Source organism: Vicia villosa, linkage group LG4 (assembly GCF_029867415.1).
Source record: "Vicia villosa cultivar HV-30 ecotype Madison, WI linkage group LG4, Vvil1.0, whole genome shotgun sequence".
Classification (NCBI taxonomy): domain Eukaryota; kingdom Viridiplantae; phylum Streptophyta; class Magnoliopsida; order Fabales; family Fabaceae; genus Vicia; species Vicia villosa.
The window spans coordinates 87,478,214-87,492,412 of NC_081183.1; positions in this window are offsets into that span (position 1 = coordinate 87,478,214).

A 14,199-nucleotide genomic window follows, 5' to 3' on the forward strand; every position below is an offset into this window, starting at 1 on the left:
TTGACAGGAATTATAATGATGTATATATATAATTTTGGATATTAATTATAATGGTATTATATTAGTATATATATAGTCCTACCTATGGTTGAAAATATATCGTCGAAAATATATTACAGGTCGAAAATATTACAGGTTTAAAATATATTACAGGTCAAAAATATTACAGGTCGAATTGGGAGGCTGAAATTACCGGTTGCACTTTAAAATACCTCATTTAGCAACGACAGCGCTTTTAAAAAACGCTCTTAAAGGTCCACCTACTAAAGCGCTTTATTACTAAAAGCGCTGCCTAAGATAAAAAAAACAAAAAAAAACGCAACCTACGAAAGCGCTTTTGGAAAAGCGCTCTTATAGGGGGGCTACAAGAGCGCTTTTTCCAGAAAAAGCGCTCTTATATGGGGGTCTACCAGAGCGCTTTTTTTGGAAAAAGCGCTCTTATAGAGGGGTCTACCAGAGCACTTTTCTGGAAAAAGCGCTCTTATAGGGGGGCTACCAGAGCGCTTTTCTGGAAAAAGCGCTCTTATAGGGGGGCTACTAGAGCGCTTTTAAAAGCGCTTTCGTAACCTACGCCAGCGCTGGCTTTGGCAGCGCTTTAAAGAGCTCTTAAAACCCAAAAAAAACGCTGTCGTTGGGCTTCCGTGTTGTAGGGTTACCGAGGCAACTTCGAGGGACAAAATTGATGATATCAATGAATAAGGAAACCTTTGCTTTAGGTATCCTCGGAATCGAGGGACTTGACTATTTAGTACAATTAGAGGCAACACGCAACAATAAGGCAACAATATAAGGCAACAAGAAGGGTTACCCTAAAGGTGTGTGGGTGCAATAATCACGTGGTTAACTTCGATGATATTTATCTTGTAAATTAGTGATCTATGTTCAATTCATGGTTTATCACTCCCTAGGGTTACTAACCACACAGTTTAAAATTGCAGAAATTAAAGACAGAAAAAATAAAAGTCCTACGCTATTACAATAAACACCTGTAGGGCAGGGCAGAAAAATAAAGGCAGAAATTAAAGGCAGGAAATAAAACCTACAACTATTACAAGAAAACTTATTGCGACCTATACACATTTTCTAGAATTTAAAGGCAGATAGTTAAATAAAAAGGAAGAAAGAAAAAAGGCGCAATTAAAAAGGCAAAATATTTAAAGAAGGTATTCGACAATCACAGAGTATGGGATGAGAAGAGAAGTTCGCAGTAATGAAGAAATTCAATGTTTAATTACAAAAAATAAACCTAAACCTATGGTTAATGGGCAACACCTACCTTAAGATTTCTAGGGTCATCTATGGTTTGTGAAGTTTAAAGGCTGACCCTAAAAATCTAATTAAAGCCCTAAAATTATATGCTAAAATTAAATTAAAAAAATCTAAATAAAAAACTAAAGTTAAATTAAAATCCTAATTATATTAATTTAAATAAATCTAAATTAAATTGAATTTTATTAATTAAAAAAAAGTGTTAATCCTAATTAAAAAACTAACCCTAATTATTAATTTAAATAACCTAATCCTAATTATTAAGATTAATCAATTATTGTGGTTAATTGTTAAAAAAAAAGAAATTAAGAGTAAATATTAAAAAGAAAACAAAACAAAACATAAAAGCTGAAAAGAAAAGAAAATAAACATGGAGGGCGCTGGATCTGGTACGTGAGGATCTTGGGAGTCCATGGTGGTCCTGCAAGGCTGTAGGCGTTGGATTTTCTTTTGGAGGGATCCACCGGTCGACACCCGAAGGTGCATGATGACATCGATAGGCTGCATGCGTAGGATCCTGTAGAAACACAAACAATGAAAATAACAAAATAGTATTGGGACGCTGGGATCGAACCCAGGCCCCTTTGGTTGCATACCTCCATCTGTGCCATCTGCGATGAGTGTATAATTCGTTAATTCATTGGTCATGATATAATAAATATAAAACGTGATTATTAATTGGAATAATGTCAAAGAAACCTGAACCGGGGCCCATTGATCCTTTCACAAGCCAATTAAAGAAAGGGAGAGAATTCCAATTTTTGACCAACCAATGAAGATCCCACACGCATGGTCCAGGGTCAACATCATCTTCTTCCTTGGGCTGCAAAGTTTCGCTACATATCTACTTCCGATTTGCTACGAAAATAGCTTCGATTCTTCGTAGCCGATTCCTGCAAAAATCACACTTACGAAATACGACTTAAGAAATATCTCTAAGAGCCCAGATCACCTAAACGGCCTGCCACGAATCCAATGGTGATGTCCGTTTTCCATGAAAATGCCTGAAGAATAGGATACGATGAACAAAGAGCTTGAAGCCCTAACAATAGTGGATTGCGATTCCGGCGTCCAACCTCCCATGTAATTGTTCAAACCTGCTCTAAATAGTCTCATGAACTCATCAGTAGCGTTAGTTCGAACAAAAACGCAATAGAATGAAAAATATGGAATTTAGAAATTTAAGGCAAATAGGGGTTCGTGATGCACGCGTTTCAGGGGCGTTTTGCCGTAGATTTGGACTTGTACTTACCCCACATTATCTCAGGAACACGAATGAACGTTTGGACTTGCTTGAGGGTGGCTGCAACTAGAGTTTGATGGTGCAACTTTGAAGAGAATTTTTTGGATGAGAAACCCTAATGCCTAAGCTGTCATAACGTATCCTTGTGCATGAGAACCTTATAAATATATATTAGGGAGATTAGGTCAAGAAAAATAGAAAGAATCAATGTTATTGATTGAAAAGAAATTGATTTGAAGATATGCTTCCAAACTTTCTTTTTTTGCTTCAATTCTATTTTCCAATATTTTCCACGTTTTACTTGGCCTCAAGATTGTTTAAGATGTATAAAATATATGGAGAATCAATCATGTGATCTCTTATTATTTAAATTATAATTTTATTTGATTTAAAATTGAATTTAAATAAGTAAATTCAAAAGTAAATGGAATAAAACTATAAAATAAATAAAAATTAATCCATCGGCCTTCTATAAGCTTAAAATCACGTGGGAAACTTGAAATTAAAGGCCCAAAACTCAAATGAAAGATTTTTGGCCTTCGCATGTGAGAGACAAAGTTGTATAGAATTCAATTTCCTTTAAAATGAGCTTTGGTTGGGAAATTTCTAATGTTCCATGTGAAAGTTATGAAGGATAGAAAAACACTTAGAAAGGGGGGGTTTGAATAAGTGTAGCTTTAAAACTTGTAAGATAAAAACTATTTGCACAATCATTTTTATCCTAGTTCATTGTTAACTAAACTACTCCAGTCCACCCCCTTGGAGTGATTTACCTCACCTGAGGATTTAATCCACTAATCACACAAGATTACAATGGTTTTCCACTTAGACAACTTCTAAGTCTTCTAGAGTATACTGATCACAACCTGATCACTCTAGGAACAAACTGCTTAGATACCCTCTAAGACTTTCTAGAGTATTCTGATCAACAACCTGATCACTCTAGTTCTTACAAATTAATGTAAACAAATTATTTTAAGAGTTACAATGCTTCTTAAAAAGCTATTATCACAACTGTGATTTTCTCTTAAGTTTAAGCTTAATCTCACTAATATATTACAACAGCAATGTAGTGAGGTTGAAGATGAAGTTTGAGAGCTTTTTGAATTTGACAGTGTTTTTGTATATTTGCGCAAGTGTTGTATTCAGCCTCTCATCAGAATTTCTATTTATAGGCATTTGAGAAGATGACCGTTGGGAGCATTTAATGCTTTGCGTATTCCGTACAGCATTGCATTTAATGTTTCTCTCTTTTGTCAACTACCTCGAGCCTTGCTTTCGCTGTGTCTACTGACGTTGCCTTTAATAGCTACTAACGTTCCTTTTGTCAGTCAGCGTAGCCTGCCATCTTGTACTTGCTTCTGATCTGATGTTTGTGTAAACAACGTTTGAATATCATCAGAGTCAAATAACTTGGTGCAGAGCATCTTCTTGTCTTCTGACCTTGAAGTGCTTCTTAGCGTGATACCATGAGAACTTCAGTGCTTCTGCTTCTGATCTCAAGTCCTTATGATGCTTCCATAGACCATGTTCTGATTCTGCTTGACCATCTTCTGATGTCTTGCCAGACCATGTTCTGATGTTGCATGCTGAACCTTCTGAGTTAGTGCTTCTTGCGCTGATTTTGTGCATACTCTTTATGTGATTCCTGAAATAGAAATTGCATAGGATTAGAGTACCACATTATCTCATACAAAATTCATATACATTGTTATCATCAAAACTAAGAATATTGATCATAACAAATCTTGTTCTAACAATCTCCCCCTTTTTGATGATGACAAAAACATATATAAATGATATGAATTTGCAATCAGAATATCAGACGACTAAAGACAATTACACAGTTATAGCATAAGCATATAAACATAGTGTGTGAAAATGTCTCCCCCTGAGATTAACAATCTCCCCCTGAGATAAATAATCTCCCCCTGAAATAAATAATGGAAGAAATTTATAAATAAAGGACTTCCCTGAGTATTTTCCATTTCTGTTTAGACGATCACATATGCTTAGATCTTCAGAACATTCATAGCTTCTGCTTCTTGCTTCCATAGGAAAGCTTCAGAGCTTTGAATTTCTTCTTGAATCATTGCATGCTAGATTTTATCAGAACATTGTTGAATGTACCAGAGCATCTCTACATCCTGAAATGTTAAAGAACAAACTGCACGACAAAAATCAGAGCATGAATGAATCAGAACATAAAATATGTATAAGAACATATAATATGTATCATAGCATAAACAATAATGTTTTAGAGCATATTAAGAACTAAACATGCATCAGAACATATAAGGAATAAGAAATGTGTTAGAGAATATTCTATCATCAGAATATCATAACATTCTTCCTTCTTGCTTCTGATCTTGAAGCTTCACAGCACTCAGCTTGCTTCAATTTCCATGAGCTTGTTTCTATACAGAATTGCTTTTCCCCATGTCTTTGCTTCTCATGTTGAGCTTTTTAGAATGTCTTCAATCCTGCAAAACACTCAAAGACATAGAACTTGCAAATTCTTGTTAGAAATGTGGAGACTTTCTCCCAGCAACTGATAAAATAAATCAGATCATTTATCACAGTTTCTCCCCCTTTTTGTCATAACATCAAAAACACAAAAGATTCAGATGAAAAAAAAATAATATGAGAGAAAAAGAGGATAATTTTCATTGATTGCAAAAGAGAATGATCAGAAGATACAAAGGAGATGCAAGGAAGACAGATGCAAGAAACAAAGAAACAACTAAGACACAAAGGACTAAGACGACCCTAGCTTAGACATAATCTTGGCCAGCATGTCATGAATCCCAGCATTGCTCTCAGTCTGCCTCTCCATGAATGAGCGGAACTCAGCATTGATGTCATCTTGCTTGTCCATACGAGAAGCTAGCTCAGCCTAATTCTTCTGAATAACCTCTAGAGTCTTCACCAGAAGAGAGGGTTCACCAGAAGAAGATTCACAACTTCTGTTCAGAGGGACAGCAATCTCAACTGCAGCTTCCATTGTCAGATCATCATCATGATTTTCCTCAACAGGAATAGTCTCAGTAGGATGATCTTCAACATCAGCTTCTCCCATAGAAGCATCTTCTTCATATTCTGGAGCAGGAAGATCAGAATCTCCATTCTCAAGAGCTTGAAGAATGGCAGCAAGATTCCTTGGAGCAGAAGGACCTTCAACTTCTAGAGGATCAACAACTTCTGGAATGACCAAATTGGGGTCCTCCTCAGAAGGATTTTCCCTCAGAAAGTCAAATTGTGACTTGAAGTCTCCAGTCAGAACTGGATACTTGGGTCTCCAAATCACAATCTCCCTGCAAGGATTATCCAGCAATTCATCAACAAACATCTTTTCCTCAAGAACTCTCCTGTTTCTGATGGGATGATAGTATACACCATCATCAGCTTCTAGTCGATAGCCAACATAACCAGGTGCAGCAGTCACTAGTCTCTTTTGGACTTTCATTGCTTCAACCTGAAAATCCTGCCGAAAGCTTCTCCAAAGGTTTCTATTAGAAACATCATCAAGATCATTAAGGAAGGCATCTCGCAAGAGATCCAGCCTAGAGACAAATTCATGCTAGAACAACTCCGGGAAGATATGAGGTTCAGGTTCAAGAGGGTTGAAGGTGAATTTGTAGTCAGGGTAAAGGAGGCCATATGGGTTGGATTTTCTAGAAGGTAAGAGATGGGATAGAGAAGGTGGAGCTGCTGTGGTGGATGAAGATGGAATATCTGTGGGGAGGATTGATGAGGATGGGATATCAGAAGGTGTGGGAGGATAGACATTTAGTGGAGTGGGGTTCAAAACAGGTGTATAAAGAGATGGTTGGGGAGGATTTGGAATGGTGAAGGTGTTGTGAGGTTCATAAGGAGGAGGTTGGATAGAAGATTGAGGTTCAGAAGGAGGTGGTTGGTATACTTTCCTGGGAAAACTTGTAGTTCTTTCAGTACGGAAAGACTCCCTGATGCGCTGATCTTGATATTCTTTGGAGTTTACTTTGACAGGATCAAAGGTGACCCTCTGCTTTTTGGCTTTCTTGGCTTCTTCTTCTTGAGCCTTTCTCTCCAGCCTTGCTTCTTTCTTCTTCTGTTCCTTCTTCTGAAGGTCAGCCAGAGAAGGAAGCACTCTTCCACGAATCCATGCAGGATCAACAGAAGATTGAGCTCTTACAGACGCTTCCAGATAGTGCTTAACAGCCTTTTTAAGTTCTGCTTGGAACAAGGTAGCAAAGCCTTCAATCGGAATTCTTCTAGTCAGAATATCTGGGAAGATTACAGGAACAGGAGTAATCTCCCTGATAAGTTCCAACCTTTGTAGATCAAAACCATTAATAACGTGCCCTTGAATAACTCCAAAGAACTTGGACGTTCCAATAGTCCTTAGGGAATCCATCAAATCACTTTCTATCAGAATGTTTGAAATCATTCTGGCGAAAGGAATAGCAGTTTTTGGAAGGTGAGGATACTTCTCACGTTCTTCATCTCTTGACTCTTCAATAGACGTCTTCAAATTCTGAAAAAGAATGTTGGAGATGTTGAGTTCAATTCTTCTTCCAATGCAGAAGAGAGTATATTTATGATCAGGACTAATGTACGATGAGGAGGATGATCTTCTTCTATGATGGAGAGATCCCAGAATAATCTCAGCCCAAACTTGGTAGAATGGCCTCAACACACCAGTTTGATGAGATTAAATACCAGTAGCATTGGATATTTGTCTATCAACCTGTGGCCAACAAACTCTGCCATGAAGAGGACCGGTAAATCCTTCTTCATCAGCCAGGTTGTACAGCTTTCTTATCAACTTTTCAGTTATCACAACTTCATGCCCTAACATGAAGGAGATGATTGCAGTTGGGGTAACCGTTGCATGAGCCCAGAAATCTTACACAAGAACAGGATAAATTGGTCCAACCAATCTATCAAGGTAGTTTGACCAGCCTTGAGCCATTGTCTTTGCTTCGGGTTTGAAACCATGTACTTTCAGATTTTCAAAATCCATTGAAGATTCACAAAGAACTTCCATTTCTGATGGTGGAATGGAACAGGTCTTCAATGGAGCATACCCATGCTTGCTGAAAACCAGATGAGTGGAAGAAACTTATGTTTGGCTTGAAGAACTTGACGAAGGATTCATGGTGAAATGCTTAGATGCAAACACAAACTAGGGTTTATGTGTTGAATGCAAAAAGAAAGAGAGGGACAAATGAAGAGAGAGAGAGAGAGAGAGAGAGAGAGAGAGAGAGAGAGAGAGAGAGAGAGAGAGAGAGAGAGAGAGAGAGAGAGAGAGAAAGAGAGAGAGAGAGAGAGAGAGAGTGAAAAAGATGAAATGAAGATGAAGAGGAGTATATAAAAGGTTGGATACAAGAAAATAATAAATGCAATATGGTTTAAGTGAAATGATTACAAGAAAACATGACATCAATTTGCATTTAATGAGATATGACGTTTGGAGAGATAAAGTGACAAAATGAAATGATTTGCACAGTTACCTAGGGCGGCGTCTCCTCAACTGCACGCATGCTTGTCCAAAAATAGTGAACACGTGTTCATTTTCTGGAAAATTGGTGACAGCTGTTTTACTTTAAAAGAGATTCTGAATCAACTTAGATAAAGAAACGTTAGTAATAACAGAATCAGAACTTCTAATTGATCAATATCAGAACTTCTTATGAAAACATAATCCCAACACATTTCAGAACTTAGCCATACAAAAGACCTTCTCATCTTCTCATTCTGGACATAAATCCAAACTGATATTCTTCAGAATGAACTTAAACCTATCTTCAGCAAGGGGTTTTGTAAAGATATCAGCCCGTTGATGGTCTGTATCCACAAAGTTTAAAGAGAGAACACCCTTCTGAACATAGTCCCTAATGAAATGATGTTTAATCTCAATATGTTTAGCTTTGGAATGTAAGATAGGATTCTTAGATAAACATATGGCAGAAGTATTATCACAGAAGATAGGAATGTGTAGCAACCTGCCTTAAAAATTAAGACTTAGAGTCGCCACCTATTCTGAAGGGCGAATAGGAAACCCTACGCAGTTTAGAGATCGGGGAAAGTTATTATAATCAGGTTGAGGGAAGGTGTTAGGCACCCTCAACCCTTTCCTATTGGCTTTGAATCTAAGGGTCAAGTTTTATGGCTAAAATATTGAGGTTTAATAGCTAAGGAATTGAATAGGGTAAAAATAGAGATTTGAAGTGAATTGAGATTTTAGGGAGGGGGACTCTCCTTGGTTATCCAAGTGCCTACGTATCTCCTTAGGGAGAATCAGAGTCAACGTAGTTCGGGGAAGGGTTGTACGCCCTTTAGAGTTATAATTTGATTTGATATGGTTTTTGAGGCTTTTTGAGTGGCCTATCGTAGTTGTGATAACTTGTAGTTTGAAAAGGTTTGGAAAATGTTTTAAGGTTTGGGCGTACAACCCTGATTTGATTTGTACTATTAATCGCGATGATCAATAGGTTTGATCACCATAATTAACAGATTAATAAAAGCATTGCTAATTATTCTAATCGATTGATTCGATTATCACTGTTAGCAAATTGATGTGTTTTAATTATTTTAATTTGATCGTTACACCCCATAATCGATAGATTCAATTACAGATGATGACGAATTGAATATGCTAATCATCGTAACCAATAGATTTGGTTAAAACCATTTAGCAGAATAAAATACATTTATTTGAGTTAAATTGATTAAATAATTATAATTGATTATTACCCACCGCGATCAATAAATTTAATCGAAGCAAATAATAAATTAAATCCTAATATTTTGGCCAAATGGTCAATAGGATTGGGGATGGATAGATTAAAACTATTTGCTAAGTTATTAGAAAATCTAATCATAGTTAGGCTGTTTTATTAATTAAATTGATTTATAAGAGTTACTTAAATAATCAAATTATTCTAATTAATCTGCATTAACTATATAATTATCCTACTAATGATCCAAATTAATCCACTATTAATGATGAAGAAAAAGAGAAAAATAAATAGGTAGTATATAGTAACAAGCATAAAAAATTTGGAATAATTAAAAAAAGATATCGTCCCCAGCCAGTTTCGAACTAGAGACTTGAAGGTTACCAGAAATAACATGTTGCCATCTGCGCTAGTGGGCCTCGTTGTAAAGCGTTCACGTTCGTTGGATCAAATGACAACATGGTTGCGTTTCTGAATCGTCAACCCAACGCGTGTGGGCCCCAGCGACGTTGAACTACCAATCATGCACAGCGCTTATGTTGACTGCCAATTGGAGAGAGCCACGCGTGGTCCCAGATCTCCCATACTATTCATCTTCTTCCTCAAAGAATTTGCTGCGAATTTACTTGGCTTTTGCTGCGATTTCATTTACCATTTTTCCTAGCAAAATTCTGAAAAAACAAGAAACTCGGAAAGGCACGTTAGATAAAAACCAGGGCTGCCCAGATCCACTAATGTGAATACCACGAATTCAACGGTGCGATTTTTTCGCCCTGAAACGGCCCGGATCGGTGAGAACGAGAGCTTACACCTCTTTTGCCCTAACCATGGTGAAGTCTCCATTCCACATCAAAACCTTAGAACAATGGTTCTAAACACTTTTAAACATCAATATTAACACGAATAAATGTTTAGAAAATCAATTAAATTGCATGAATTAGGATTTTTAGTTTTCAAAAGATAAGTGTAAACCGTGAGTTTGGAGAGGATGCTTCACGAGGTCTCCGGCTTCAAAGATGGATGGGATATGCTACTGAATCCTTCAGGGATTGAATGGGACGTTTCTTCGGTGTTGAAACTCGCCAAGAGCAATTTTCCACTTGTCCTAGTTTTCTTGCAATTTTGGACGTTTGGAGAATGTTTTAGAACGCAGATCTTGCCCTATTTTTCGTCCCAAAAGAACCCCCTCTAGCTGCAATAATATGAGCTATATATATGATAGAATTAGGGTTAGGTCTTGGAAAAAAAATAATGAGAAAATTGATTGGAAAATTTGCATAAAAACTTTCTATTTTTGGTTCTATCATATCTCTTTCTTTCCGATCTCCTTTGCACATTTTTGACTCATATAATTGATATATTAGATGATTGAAATTTAATTGTAGAATCAAATCTTGGGTTTAAAACAATTCATTCACATTTATATAATTTATTAATATTTAAATGAATTAAAATTCAAATAAATAAAATAAATATTATATAAAAATAAAATAATTGTTTTTAGAAGTCATTATAAAGCCCATAAACAAGTTTGAAATCTACATCTTAGGCCCATTGGTCAAGGAAACCAAAGACACTTAGTTAGGGCTTTATGTATTTCTCCAAAATCGACCGATTTCCAAGCCTTGTATCTCCTTCAATTTTTGCCATATGGCCATGTTCCAGGACTTTTTGGAAAGCTCAAAGAGTCTTCTAAATGACCTTTTTTGTTTCATCTCAATTGAAGCTTCCATGCTCAAGTTATGAGCTTTGACCCAAAAGGTGTTTTTGTTGACTTTTTGGAGGACCTATAATCTCTTGTACCATACCTCCCAAATGATGCATTTCTGGCCTTGGCTTGTGAGAGACAAAGCTGTAGAGAATCAAATTTCCTTCAAAATAGGCTTTGGTTGGGAAATTTTTGGTGCTCCATGTGAAAGTTATGACCAGTCAAAGTTGAGTTGACTTTCTCCTATAAAAAACCCTAATTTGAACCTTTGCATTTGTTCATTTCTGAGTTTTTATTGATGGATCATGATCAACCTTTGATCAAATGATAGATATAACCTCACATACTTGATGTTAACCAAAAATCTTGAAGTTTGACTGTATTTTGACTATAGTTGACTTTTAAGTCAACATAGTCGATTATTGATAATCTGAGCCATTGAGTGAGCAAACTTTGGAACTTGAAGCTTGACTTTTGACATGGAGATTCTTTGAGACATATGAGACACCCTGAGATCCATTCGAGGCTTTAGAGATTCAAACTTCTTTGATAAAGTGCCAACCCTAATTTAAGAGGCCCTCAATTAGGAGAATGTTGCTTGAATAAACCCTTGAACCTTGAGCCATTGAAGATGAATATAGGAGGGCAAATTTTGGGGTATGACAGAATGTTACTCTCATATATTTGATAATCTTTTAGCTGACTCTTCATCCTGAGAATTTGTGTGCTACAACCAGCAGCAGCAACATATTCTGCTTCTTTTGTTGAGAGGGCAATGGTAGCTTGCTTCTTGCTGTACCATGAGATCAGGTGACTTCCTAGAAATTGACAACTTCCAGAAGTACTCTTCCTTTCAATTCTATCTCCATCATAGTCAGCATCACAAAATCCTACTAAGTTGAATTCTTTAGATCTTTTGTAGACTAAACCAACATTAGTAGTACCTTTCAGATAGCTCAGAATTCTCTTAACAGCAGTTAAGTGAGATTCTCTAGGATCTGATTGGAATCTAGCGCACAAACAAACACTGAATAAAATGTCAGGTCTAGAAGCAGTTAAATATAGAAGAGATCCAATCATACCTTTGTACAACTTCTGATCTACCTTCTTACTTACCTCATCCCTACTTAGAACACACGTTGGATGCATGGGAGTTTTGGCTTCTTTGCTTTCAGAAAGATTAAACTTCTTCAGAAGTTCGTTCACATACTTCGTTTGATGAACATATGTTCCATCAGAAGTTTGATTGATTTGAATCCCAAGAAAATACTTGAGTTCTCCCATCATACTCATTTCAAATTCAGCTTGCATAGACTTAGCAAACTCCTTTCCAAGTGAAGCATTAGATGTTCCAAAAATAATATCATCAACATAAATTTGACAAATTAAAATGTCCTTCTTAGATGTTTTACAGAAGAGAGTAGTATCCACTTGTCCTCTGGTGAAACCATTGTTCAGAAGGAAAGAACTTAATCTTTCATACCAAGCTCTAGGAGCTTGCTTCAACCCATACAATGATTTCTTTAGTTTAAAAACATGTTCTGGAGACTTAGAGTCTTCAAAACCAGGAGGTTGGTGGACATAGACTTCCTCATCTATATAGCCATTTAAGAAGGCACTCTTAACATCCATCTGATATAGAGTGATGTTATGTTGAGTGCCAAAAGAAATTAATAAGCGAATAGATTCTAACCTAGCCACTGGTGCAAAGGTTTCTGTATAGTCAATACCTTCTTGTTGACTATAACCCTGAGCCACCAGTCTGGCTTTGTTTCTTACCACTTCTCCCTTCTCACTAAGCTTGTTTCTGAAAACCCACTTTGCACCAACGATGTTGAATCCTTTTGGTCTAGGAACAAGATCCCATACATCATTCCTTGTAAACTGATTTAGTTCTTCTTGCATGGCAATTATCCAGTATGGATCTTCTAGAGCTTGATCAACAGAAGTTGGCTCGATCAAAGAAACAAGACCTAATTGACATTTTGCGTTGTTTTTAAGGAATGCTCTTGTTCTGATAGGATCATCTTTCTTTCCAAGAATCACATCTTCTGAGTGAGCTGAGGTGAGTCTAGAAGATCTTCTGACTGTTGGCTCTTCAGAAATTCTGAGATTCTCTAAATATGAAACAACTTGATCTTCTGATTCTTTGCTTCTGAGATTTTCAGCTTCTGAAACTTTGCTTCTTGGTTCTTCAGCTTCTGATATATCAATATCTATATCTGCAAAATTCTGAAACTGCTTTGGTTTTTCAAGACCAAGCTTATCATCAAATCTGATATTGATTGATTCTTCTACAACCAATGTTTCAGTGTTGTATACTCTGTAGCCTTTAGAGCGTTAAGAATATCCAAGGAGGAAACATTTTTGTGCCTTAGAATCAAACTTACCAAGATGATCTTTAGTATTCAGAATGAAACAAACACATCCAAAAGGATGAAAATATGAAATGTTGGGCTTTCTATTCTTCCACAATTCATAAGGAGTCTTATTTAGAATAGGTCTTATAGAGATTCTATTCTGAATATAACATGCAGTGTTTATTGCTTCTGCCCAGAAGTGCTTAGCCATATTGGTTTCATTGATCATGGTTCTGGCCATTTCTTGCAGAGTCCTATTCTTTCGCTCTACAACTCCATTTTGCTATGGAGTTCTAGGGCAAGAGAAATCATGGGCAATACCATTTTCTTTGAAGAACTCCTCAAAGAATCTGTTCTCAAATTCACCACCATGATCACTTCTGACCTTTATGATTTTGCACTCCTTCTCAGATTGAATCTGAGTGCAGAATTCAAAGAACACTGAATGAGACTCATCCTTGTGTTTTAAGAACTTTACCCATGTCCAGCGGCTATAATCATCTACGATGACTAATCCATATTTCTTCCCTTTGACAGATGCTGTTTTGACTGGTCCAAACAGATCAATGTGCAAAAGTTCTAACGGCCTTGAGGAAGAGACAACATTCTTAGATTTGAATGCAGGTTTGGAGAACTTGCCCTTCTGACATGCTTCACAAAGAGCATCTGATTTGTATTTCAGATTTGGGAGTCCTCTTACCAGATTTAGTTTGTTAATCTGAGAAATCTTTCTCAAACTAGCATGTCCTAATCTTCTGTGTCAGACCCATTGCTCTTCAGAAACTGACATATGGCAAGTCACCTTCTGCTTCTCAAGATCTGAAAGATCAATCTTATAAATGTTGTTCTTTCTCTTGCCTGTAAATAGGATTGAGCCATCCTTCTGACTTACAGCCT